The sequence below is a fragment of the Phocoena phocoena genome, chromosome 10 (assembly GCF_963924675.1).
Source record: "Phocoena phocoena chromosome 10, mPhoPho1.1, whole genome shotgun sequence".
Classification (NCBI taxonomy): domain Eukaryota; kingdom Metazoa; phylum Chordata; class Mammalia; order Artiodactyla; family Phocoenidae; genus Phocoena; species Phocoena phocoena.
Genome location: NC_089228.1, coordinates 8,452,856 through 8,464,792, shown reverse-complemented (window position 1 = coordinate 8,464,792; position 11,937 = coordinate 8,452,856). Strand labels below are relative to the sequence as shown.

At 42.6% G+C, this 11,937-nt stretch overlaps 1 pseudogene; it reads left to right on the top strand.

Annotated features, from left to right (window-relative positions):
- Window positions 1–10,613: 10,613 nt before the first annotated feature.
- Window positions 10,614–11,268, top strand: LOC136129508 (eukaryotic translation initiation factor 4E pseudogene; annotated as a pseudogene).
- Window positions 11,269–11,937: the final 669 nt, after the last annotated feature.

Genomic DNA, 11,937 nt, shown 5'->3' with positions numbered 1-11,937 from the left:
CTGCAAACAGTGACACCTTTACTTCTTCTTTTCCAATTGGTATTCCTTTTATTTCCTTTTCTTCTCTGATTGCCATGGCTAGGACTTCCCAAACTATGTTGAATAATAGTGGCGAGAGTGGACACCCTTGTCTTGTTCCTGATCTTAGAGGAAATGCTTTCAGCTTTTCACCATTGAGAATGATGTTTGCTGTGGGTTTGTCACATATGGCCTTTATTATGTTGAAGTAGGTTCCCTCTATGCCTACTTTCTGGAGAGTTTTTATCATAAACGGATGTTGAATTTTGTCAAAAGCTTTTTCTGCATCTATTGAGATGATCATATGGTTTTTCTTCTTCAATTTGTTAATATGGTGTATCACACTGATTGATTTGCATATATTGAAGAATCCTTGCATCTCTGGGATAAATCCCACTTAATCATGGTGTATGATCCTTTTAATGTGTTGTTGGATTCTGTTTGCTGGTATTTTGTTGAGGATTTTTGCATGTATATTCATGAGTGATATCAGTCTGTAATTTTCTTTTTTTGTAGTATCTTTGTCTGGTTTTGGTATCAGGGTGATGGTGGCCTCACAGAATGAGTTTGGGAGTTTTCCTTCCTCTGCACTTTTTTGGAAGAGTTTGAGAAGCATGGGTGTTAGCTCTTCTCTAAATGTTTGACAGAATTCATCTGTGAAGCCATCTGGTCCTGGACTTTTGTTTGTTGGAAGATTTTTAATCACAGTTTCAATTTCATTACTTGTGACTGGTCTGTTCATATTTTCTGTTTCTTCCTGGTTCAGTCTTGTAAGGTGATACCTTTCTAAGAATTGGTCCATTTCTTCCAGGTTGTCCATTTTATTGGCATAGAGTTGCTGGTAGTAGTCTCTTAGGATGCTTTGTATTTCTGCTGTGTCTATTGTAACTTCTCCTTTTTCATTTCTAATTTCACTGATTTGAGTCCTCTCCCTCTTTTCCTTGATGAGTCTGGCTAAAGGTTTATCAATTTTGTTTATCTTCTCAAAGAACCAGCTTTGTTTTATTGATCTTTGCTATTGTTTTCTTTGTTTCTACTTCATTTATTTCTGCTCTGATCTTTATGATTCCTTTCCTTTTGCTAACTTTGCATTTTGTTTGTTCTTCTTTCTCTAGTTCCTTTAGGTGTAACATTAGATTGTTTGAGATGTTTCTAGATTCTTGAGGTAGGCTTGTATAGCTATAAACTTTCCTCTTAGAACTGCTTTTGCTGCATCCCATAGGTTTTGGGTCATCGTGTTTTCATTGTCATTTGTCTCTAGGTATTTTTGACTTCCTCTTTGATTTCTTCAGTGATCTCTTGGTTATTTAGTAACGTATTGTTTAGCCTCCATGTGTTTGTGTTTTTTACATGTTTCTCCCTGTAACTGATTTCTAATCTCATAGCATTGTGGTCAGAAAAGATGCTTGATATGATTTCAATTTTCTTCAATTTACTGAGGATTGATCTGTGACCCAAGATGTGATCTATCCTGGAAGATGTTCCGTGTGCACTTGAGAATGAAGTGTAATCTGCTATTTTTGGATGGAATGTCCTATAAATATCAATTAGATCTCTCTGGTCTGTTGTGTCATTTAAAGTTTGTGTTATCTTATTAATTTTCTGTTTGGATGATCTGTCCACTGGTGTAAGTGAGGTGGTAAAGTCCCCCACTATGATTGTGTTACTGTTGGTTTCCTCCTTTACAGCTGTTAGCAGTTGCCTTATGTATTGAGGTGCTCCTATGTCGGCTGCGTATATATTTATCATGGTTATATCTTCTTCTTGGATTGATCCCTTGATCATTATGTAGTGTCCTTCCTTGTCTCCTGTAACATTCTTTATTTTAAAGTCTATTTTCTCTGATATAAGGATTGCTACTTCAGCTTTCTTTTGATTTCCATGTGCATGAAATATCTTTTTCCATCCCTTCACTTTCAGTCTGTATGTGTACCTGGGTCTGAAGTGGGTCTCTTGTAGACAGCATATATATGGGTCCTGTTTTCGTATCCACTCAGTGAGCCTGTGTCTTCTGTTTGGAGCATTTAATCCATTCACATTTAAGGTAATTATCGATATGTATGTTCCTATTACCATTTTCTTAATTGTTTTGGGTTTGTTTTTGTAGGTCCTTTTCTTCTCTTGTGTTTCCCACTTACAGACGTTCCTTTAGCATTTGTTGTAGAGCTGGTTTTGTGGTGCTGAATTCTGTTAGCTTTTGCTCGTCTGCAAAGCTTTTGATTTCTCCATCGAATCTGAATGAGATCCTTGCTGGGTAGAGTAACCTTGGTTGTAGGTTCTTCCCTTTCATCACTTTAAGTATATCAGGCCACTCCCTTCTGGTTTGTAAAGTTTCCGCTGAGAAATCAGCTGTTAACCTTATGGGACTTCCCTTGTATGTCATTTGTCATTTTTCCCTTGCTGCTTTCAATAATTTTTCTTTGTCTTTAATTTTTACCAAGTTGATTACTATGTGTCTTGGTGTGTTTCTCCTTGGGTTTATCCTGTATGGGACTCTCTGCACTTCCTGGACTTGGGTGGCTATTTCCTTTCCCACGTTAGGGAAGTTTTCAACTATAATCTTTTCAAATATTTTCGTGGGTCCTTCCTCTCTCTCTTCTCCTTCTGGGACCCCTATCATGTGAATGTTGTTGTGTTTAATGTTGTCCCAGAGGTCTCTTAGGCTGCCTTCATTTATTTTCATTCTTTTTTCTTTAGTCTGTTCTGCAGCAGTGAATTCCACCATTCTGTCTTCCAGGTCACTTATCCGTTCTTCTGCCTCAGTTATTCTGCTATTGATTCCTTCTAGTATAGTTTTCATTTCAGTTACTGTATTGTTCATCTCTGTTTACTTGTTCTTTAATTCTTCTAGATCTTTGTTAAACATTTCTTGCATCTTCTCCATCTTTGCCTCCGTTCTTTTTCTGAGGTCCTGGATCATCTTCACTATCATTATTCTGAATTCTTTTTCTGGAAGGTTGCCTATGTCTCCACTTCATTTAGTTGTTCTTCTGGGGTTTTATCTTGTTCCTTCATCTGGTACATAGCCCTCTGCCTTTTCATCTTGTCTGTCTTTCTGTGAATGTGTTTTTTGTTCCACAGGCTGCAGGATTGTAGTTCTTCTTGCTTCTGCTGTCTGTCCTCTGGTGGATGAGGCTACCTAAGAGGCTCGTGGAAGTTTCCTGTTTTCCTGCTAGTGTTGGAGAGTCTCCTGCAGAGGCGGGGGGTGGCTGTGTCTCACAGTGAGGACAAGGACACTGGCAGCAGAAATTCTGGGAAGTACTCCTTGCCGTGAACCCTCCCAGAGTCTGCCATTAGCCCCACCAAAGAGCCCGGGTAGGGAAATCATCATCTTTAAAAAAAGCTTAGCTTAGCATCTGTTGACTTCCATCAACAGATGACTGGATAAAGAAGATGTGGTATATACATATACAATGGAATACTATTCAGCCATAAAAAAGAATGAAATTTTGCCATTTGCAACAACACGGGTAGAATTGGAGGGTATTATGCTAAGTGAAATAAGTCAGACAAAGACAAATACTGTATCATATCCTTATATGTGGAATCTAAAAAATATAACAAACTAGGTAATATACAAAAAGGAAGCAGACTCACAGATACAGAGAATGAACTAGTGGTTACCAGTAGGGAGAGGGAAGTGGGGAGGGGCAATCCAGGGGTAGGGGATTAAGAGGTACAAACTATTAGGTATAAAATAAACTACAAGGATATATGGTACAACACAGGGAGCAGAGCCAGTATTTTGTAATAACTGTAAATGGAAGGTCACATTTAAAAATTGTATAAGAAAATTAAAATTTTTTAATTTTTTAAAATAATAAAATTATGTGACCATAAAAAAAAAAACTTAAAACTCTCTCAAGGCTTCCAGATGAAGAAATAAAACACTAGTCCATATTCCCAGCCTATGGGATGCTGCACCCAGACCCAGGATGGAGATGACTTACACACGGAACTCCGATCCAGGCTGTGATCTTATCACAGGTGAGGAAAACTCAACACTGCCAGACACAGATCTCCAATCTCACACCCAGCAAAATATTCCCACTTCCCCACTTTGTCCTCATCAGCCGCCCATTCAAGACATCAGCATTCCTGTCAGGCGTGACATCTCATGACTCAACAGCAGCATTCCTCCCATTCTTTGGTGTACAATTTTATTTAGACAGTGACGTGCATTTTGACATTTGATATTTTTTACTGAAATGTGAAACACAAAGGCAGCGAACTGCTGCTAGCTCCTGAAGCCCGAGCGTTTACCACACATTCCATAATAAGATCTCACCAAGACATACGGACAGCCAGGGTCCTAACAGAACATTTTTACCTGCATTTTTAATATTTCTGCCAAAAAGACTGATGGCTGAAGCCAGTGCATTTTCCACAAATCATTTTTTATTCAGCAACATTTCTGCTATCCTGGGTTATCGGGGAAGGATTCATTGAACACAGATGCCTGATTCGTGTGAGAACTGCAATGGATGTTCTCACCAAAAGGATGTGCAGGTTATGTCCTGCTCAAGGATGCCCTGCTGAAGGGTGCATGGGGGCACAAACCCCTCAGCTATCTGTGGGAGCAGAGCTGCAGAAGGATAAGAGGGCTACCTATTCTCATTCACTAAAAGAGGACTCTGGGCCAGTAAGGTCCTCATGGAAAACTTTCCGAAAACAACCTTGGAACTTCTCTCTGCTCTCCTGTTCAGACACCTAATATTCCTCTCCCATCCTATTCCCTCTTGCCAATTTACTCCTGTATCCTCCGCTCTGAGCTAGTCTTCGCTTTTTAGCTCATTACCCTACAGCCCAGGATTTTTCATGGCAGGCAGGTGTGTGGTGTGGTGACAGAACAAGGGAAGAAAAATTCCCACAGCTTTCCTTTGGTACCCCTAGCTCCCTTAATCTAAGCCCCAGTGGTCTCCTTGATCAAGCTGGTCCCCAGGCCCTGCGAGTCCCATGCTTCAGAACCCCCACCCCCACTCTGGTTGCCATGAGAGATCTCGGAGAGCCTAGAAAGCACGGGGCTCCCACAGGACAGTCCTCTGTGGCCCACCAGCCTCTTAGAGGGAACTCTGTCTTCCTCAAAAGAGTCTGTGTGAGAAAACAGTAAAGGGCAAGTTGCAAAAAAAGTTATTTACTCCCCTCTGCCTGATATTTTGTTTTTCATCAGGAGTGTAAAACACCAAGGGGACTGCCAAAGGGAATTTTTGGGGGTGATGTTCTGTACCTTGATTTTGATGATGGTGACAAGACTCTATGCATTTGTCAAAACACATAAAACTATGCACTAAAAGAGTGAATTTTACCATATATAAATTTTAGAATAAACATAAACATTTTTTAAATTGAAGCAGAGTTGATTCAAAATCTATTAGTTTCAGGTGTACAGCAAAGTAACTCAGCTATATTTATTTATTCATAAATATATATATATATATATTTATAATTTTTTTCAGATTCTTTTCCATTATAGGTTATTACAAGATATTGAATATAGTTCTCTGTGCTATACAGTAGGTCCTTGTAGTTTATCTGTTTTATATATAGTAGTGTGTATGTGTTAATACCAAGCTCCTAATTTATCTCTCCCCCCACCCCTTCCCCCTTTGGTAACCATAAGTTTGTTTTCTACGTCTGTGAGTATTTCTGTGAGTCTATTTTGTACATAAGTTCATTTCTGAGTTTTTAAGATTCTACATAAGTGATATCACCTGAAAACATTTTTTTTTTACTATAAAACCATTTAAGGAAACCTTGAATGAGCCTAGCGCTTGTATGAGGAGCATGAGAGCAGCAGGGAACCCTGAGAGCGCCTTTCTTAGGTTCCAGCCGAGCAGAATTCTCATGGAGGATTGGGGAGGAGCCCAACTAGCCTCCTGGCTGGTGAAGGAGAAAGGCAGTGATTGAAGTGACACTCAGATTCAACCCAAGGGTACTCCCCCTACCTGGCCAGGCCACCTACAACGTCTACATCCTGAAATCCCCACCCTCTTCTTTTACTCCCCCAAACTTAGCTCCCCTGGGACATTTCCCCCAGACAGGGGGAGCCACCATCCGAGACTGAGATCCGGGAGAACACTGCTTTCAGGGCTTCCCTGGTGGCGCAGTGGTTGAGAGTCCGCCTGCCGATGCAGGGGACACGGGTTCGTGCCCCAGTCCGGGAAGATCCCACGGGCCACGGAGCGGCTGGGCCCGTGAGCCATGGCTGCTGAGCCTGCGCGTCTGGAGCCTGTGCCCCACAAGTGGAGAGGCCGCAACAGTGAGAGGCCCGTGTACCACAAAAAAAAAAAAAAAAAAAAAAAGAACACTGCTTTCAGAGCAACACCGTGCAGGATGATGTGTTCCTAAAATCTGGAGTTGAAATTCACCTTATACATTTTCCACAGAAATGTTGATATATTTGGTCCAAATAAGCGTAACAATGGTAGAAGAGTAGGCCCAAGAACGACTGATGGAACAGTTACTGTGGGCCAGACATCACTTCATCTCTCCAACAACCCCACAAAGAAGACATTTTCATTTTGATTTTGCAGATGAGGAAACTAAGGTTTAGAGAAGCTGAGATCCCAAAGCTAGCAAGTGACAGAGCTAGAATTTCACTTAAGTACACTGACAATTATATAAGCCCAGTGCAGGTGAATTTTACACTGTACATTCCAAGGGCCTTATGTGTTGAGTGGGCATTTGTGGCCTATGCTGAGCCACTAATCCAGGCCTCACAGTGGCTCTATGGGAAAAAGAATTCTGTTATCCAGCAGCCAGCCGCCGCGGGCTATGGTACCTTCCCTTTGCTGGGAATGACCCCATAATCTGAACAAAATTACCAGATCAGCCTACACAGCTTTATTGATGCTCAAACTCTCAAAGGCTTATAACAATGATACATAATATATGAGACCAGCTAGATATAATTTAATTTCTTCTCTGAAGATTCAGAAGGCACTTTAGAAGTTTGCAGGACCTCGGGACTCGCATTCTAACGTGTAACCCTCGCCGAACAGGGGGCTCTGAAGCAGGAACTTGCAGAGACCCAGCGAATGGCGGGGGCTGGCTACTCTTCCATTCTACAGCTGAGGACAGGAGGCTTAGTGAGGTCAAGTCACTTGGCTTACAGTGTCAGACAGCTCACGGTGGGGCTGAGTCCAACTCTATCTGACACCAAAACCCTGGTTCTTTCCATAAGCCCACCCTGCTTTGCAAAGGCAAAGCTAACAATGCCCTCTGTATCTAAACATGAGAAAACCCAATGAGCTAAGTTACACGAAGAGTTATTTTTAATAGCTAAATTCCATCAACATTATGGTAAAGAGGGGAAAAGAAATTAAGCTTTAATTTCATCTTCCAGGTCTTACAGGAAAAGACACAGGCTCTTTGTCATGTGTATTTTTTCCCTCCGTCTCAGCACTGCTAAAGAAGAAGCCTTCTCTCTGGGGTTTCTATGTACTGTAAACTTCATCAGAAAATCAGCAGTGCTGACATAAAAATGAAAATTACTTTCTTCTACTCTTGATTGAAAAGGGAGATAAGTGGACAGCCTTGGAGATTAAAGAGCAGCCTCCACAGAACATTGCCTGGTGGCAAACAGTGGGTGCTTGATACACAGTAATGTGGTTTGAATATTATAAGAGCTAATGCATCTCAGTCTACTTATGTACCAGGCACTGCCCTGAGTACTGCAGAGATGTAGCACTCATTTAGTTCCCATGGCAACCCTGGGGGGCAGACCCTCCCATCCATTTAACAGCTGAGGAAACCAAGTCACAGAAAAACTGAATAAGTTGTCAAGGGTAATACAGTCCGTAAGGAGAGGTAATTTTAGCTGACAATTGAATTCATTAGAGAATGAGGGCTTGCAAGAAGGTTAAAAGGGATGAATGCTAATACTCATATTCCTCACCTTTTGGGATTCATATATATATGTATATACACATGGGATACATCCCTGTGTATGTTATTATATATTTTATATTATATATATTTTTACTTTATATGTTATAATTACAAATATGAATACATCTGAAGATATTCCAAGTTATAATAAAATACAATATACAAAATATAATATAGTATTATATAAAATAACAGGAAACTTTTATTACCCATAGAAAACTTGGAATCTCTGCAGAAACATGTAACTCTACACCAGTCTCGCAAACACACACCATCACTGCCTACTCAATATTCACAACAGATGTTACTAATAATCTCTGCTCTCTTCTCCAGGGAAGCCAAAGAAGAACTCGGAATCCTCTTTAACACAGCTCTTCAGGCAGCCACAGTCAACCAAGCAGAGCCACCTTGACAAATTCAAAATGATACGCCAGACTCACTCTAGGCAGCTGAGACTGAGGGACTGCAGCCGAGGGTGGTCCTGCGGAGCCAACAGTTCTCAAGGGTCACCCATGTGGTTTCTGGTCACCACACCAGCCATGGTGGCGGAGCAACGGGCCCTGTCAACAAGGATGGGACAGGAGAGCTGGATCCAGGGCGAAGGTGACCCCAGGGATGACGAGCCCTTGCTTTTCCTCACCAATTCCAAGTGAAGACCCCGACTACCAAGATCCCCAGTGCAAAAGGCAGTTTAAAAACTTAGTGAAATCTACATTCTTAAATATCAGGCACTTTCCCTGGAGCAGCATGTGAAAATGAGCCAGCTTCCTCTCCAATTAGCTTAATTAGTTCAAGAGGTTCTTTATTTGGAGAGGCTATCAGGAAACTCAATATACAGAAACTCAGAAGAACACTCAGTACCTTTCCTTCAGGGATTTCCTCCTTTCACAGTGAAAGAAAAACAAAAGTGCAGCTGATACTTGCCACTGAAGCTGAAACAATGAGGAAAGAGGACCTCAGGTGTAGGAGTTTCAAGTCCAATCATAGAGAATGCAAAGCTCACACTTTTCAGCCAAAATGAGGCAGTATCTGGCTCTTCTAGCCAAAACCCGAGAGTATCACTGTTCAGTTAATAACAGCTGTCTTTACTCAGGACTTACTTTGTCCTGGGTGTGTTCTCGTAGCTTAAACAACAATCCCACACATTCATTGTCACCGTCGTGCTAACTCTGCCGATGAGGAAACGGAGGCTTAGAGAGGTTCAAGGGTCACCCCAGAACAGACAAAGCTGACCGCACAACTCAGGAGAAAGTGAGTTGTTATGAAGCATTTCCAGGAGAAAAAAAAAAAAACAAAACAAAACACGCACTATCTGAATGGGGACATGGGACCCAGAGGTAAGGGGACGAAACAAGCGGGGGACATCAGGCAAGTATCCATCCCATGGAGGGGACCATGGCTCAGTCCCAGTGGGGCGCTCTGGAGACAACTTGGGTCACACTTCAGAACGGTCACCGTGGTAGTAAAGGAAGACGGGTGTTTGTGTTCGTCATTGGTTAGCGGCTGCCCTGGGGTATGTAGATTCCCAGGTACTTCCGGGCTTTCTGAAGGAAATGGCAAAGGGGGTCCAGCAGCCTGAGGGTCTCTTTGCTGAGAGAACTCAAGTTCTGGCTGCTGGGAGCTATAGTGGCTGCTGCACAGTCCCGCGCAGACAACCCCCCCACTCCCCATCCCCCCTTTCAAGTTCAAAGGTCTCATTCCCCAGCTGCAATCCTGCCCAGGAATTGCCCTTGGCCGGGGAAGAATCCTCGCCCAAGGTTACGCACCCCTCCCAGGGAACCTCCTGCTCTCAATTCCTGCTTCAGGGTCTGTTTCCTATGAAAACGAACTTGGGTCAGGAGGGAAGGCACCCTGGAAGCCAGTGTGGTCAAAACAGCAAAGGGCTCTGAAGGGGTGACAGAGGGGATGCACTCCCAGCATTGGCCGCCCTGGCTCAGGATCAAGGCAGCACCAATAACCCTAAAATGTTCAAAGGCAAGACATGGCGTATTGTTTCACTTTGTGAAACCAAATTGAATCAAGCTTTACACTCACCCAACTGGTTTGACGTACGTTCAAGCTTAGTCACTTTTCGAGAACCTCTCCCTAGGACAGCATGAAAATCTGGAAAAGCATGAAAGAATGATGTTCTCTGACACACCTGGTCTCAGGCACGGACATTCCCAGGAGCGGGAACTGGAGGGATGCGTTATCTGCAGAGGTGATGGTGGTGCTGATGGTTCAGGACAGAGAAGGACAGAAGGACAAGGGTTACAGGGGCCCACGATGAATAACTCTTCTTAAATTCTGCCCCTTCAATGTGCACCAGGGCCTGACCAAGCCAAGCTTTCTAACTGGTGCCCTGGTCCTACCTCTAACCTATCAAGGAAGAACAAGCCCTCCTGGGAAGAGACAGTAGCAAGTGGGACCCTTGGCTCGGTTACTGAAACTTCTCCAGTCATCTTCTAATGATACTTTGCCCTCTGACCCCTTTTACCCTCTCAATCTCCCCAACCGCCCCCCCCATCCCCTGCTGCTTCCCCAGCCACAGCCTCTGATGCAACGGGGCAGGTCTCATCCCCACCCTGACTGCACCTCTATTCATTCAGCCCCAACAAGTCTGTCTCCTTCCTCTTGGCCAGAAATGCTCTGCCATTTCTTGTCCATCTATTTAAATCCATCCCACCTCTCCAGCTTCAAAGCAAGCTCTTCGAGATCCATCTAAGATGGTGACTGTGGAACTGGAAACCACCCCTACACCTAATCCCCCAGCTACAGAAGAAGAGAAAACAGAATCTCGTCAGGAGGTTGCTAACCCAGAACACTATATTAAACATCCTTTACAGAACAGATGGACACTCTGGAGTTTTTAAAATGATAAAAGCAAAACTTGGCAAGCAAACCTTCGGCTGATCTCTAAGTCTGATACTGTTGGAAGACTTTTGGGCTCTGTACCACCATATCCAGTTGTCTAGCAGTTTAATGCCTGGCTGTGACTATGCACTTTTTAAGGATGGTATTGAGCCTATGTGGGAAGATGAGAAAAACAAACAAGGAGGATGATGGCTAATTACATTGAACAAACAGCAGAGACCAAGTGACCTCCATTGCTTTCGGCTAGAGACAGTGCTGTACCTTATTGGAGAATCTTCTGACGACTACAGTGATGACGTATGTGGAGCTGTGGTTAATGTCAGAGCTAAAGGTGAAAAAACAGCAATGTGGACTACTGAATGTGAAAACTGAGAAGCTGTTACACATATAGGGAGGGTAGACAAGGAAAGATGAGGACTTCCTCCAAGGATAGTGATTGGTTACCGGTCCCATGCAGACACAGCTACTCAGAGCGGCTCCACCACTAAAAAGAGGTTTGCTGTTTAAGAAGACACCTTCTGAGTCTTCTCGTGTGAGAACGCGTCCAGCAGTCGAGATTTGGGAGCTGAACCAAAGCCTCTTCAAAAGCAGAGGGGACTGCATTTAAATTGGATTTCCGTCTAAATGTTGCTAAGATGGAAGAGAAGTCTCATTCTCCTTTGTCTGATACTTTTGTGTTCATATACATATATTTTTTTAAATTTTGGCTCGAGTGTCCACTATCCCAATCAAAGAAGTATAGCACACATCATCCCCAGAATCCATAACTGTGTTCCTGGCCCACTCTGTAACAGCTTAATAGAATTAAACATTACAAACACATTTGGCCCGTGCACTATATTAAAGAGAAGAATTTGCATTTCTGTACCTCACAAGAGAACGATTCTGTTTATGTTCCATTGTGTGCAGGAGCTTATCTTGCTCGTTTTTTAACAGTATGATGCATGCAGCTTTCTAACAATTGTCTTTCTTTCTTTTTACAGCATTGTCTGTGCTGTACGCTTGCTGATGGCTGCTAGATTTTAATTCATTTGTTTCCCTACTTGATAACATCAGTGATTCTGGTTTCAGTTTTTCATTTGTTTTGCTTTTTCCTCATGTAATACTGGTGAAGGATCCAGGAATATGACACAAAGGTGGAAAAAAGATTAATTTTGTGCATTCTTTGGTAGTTTT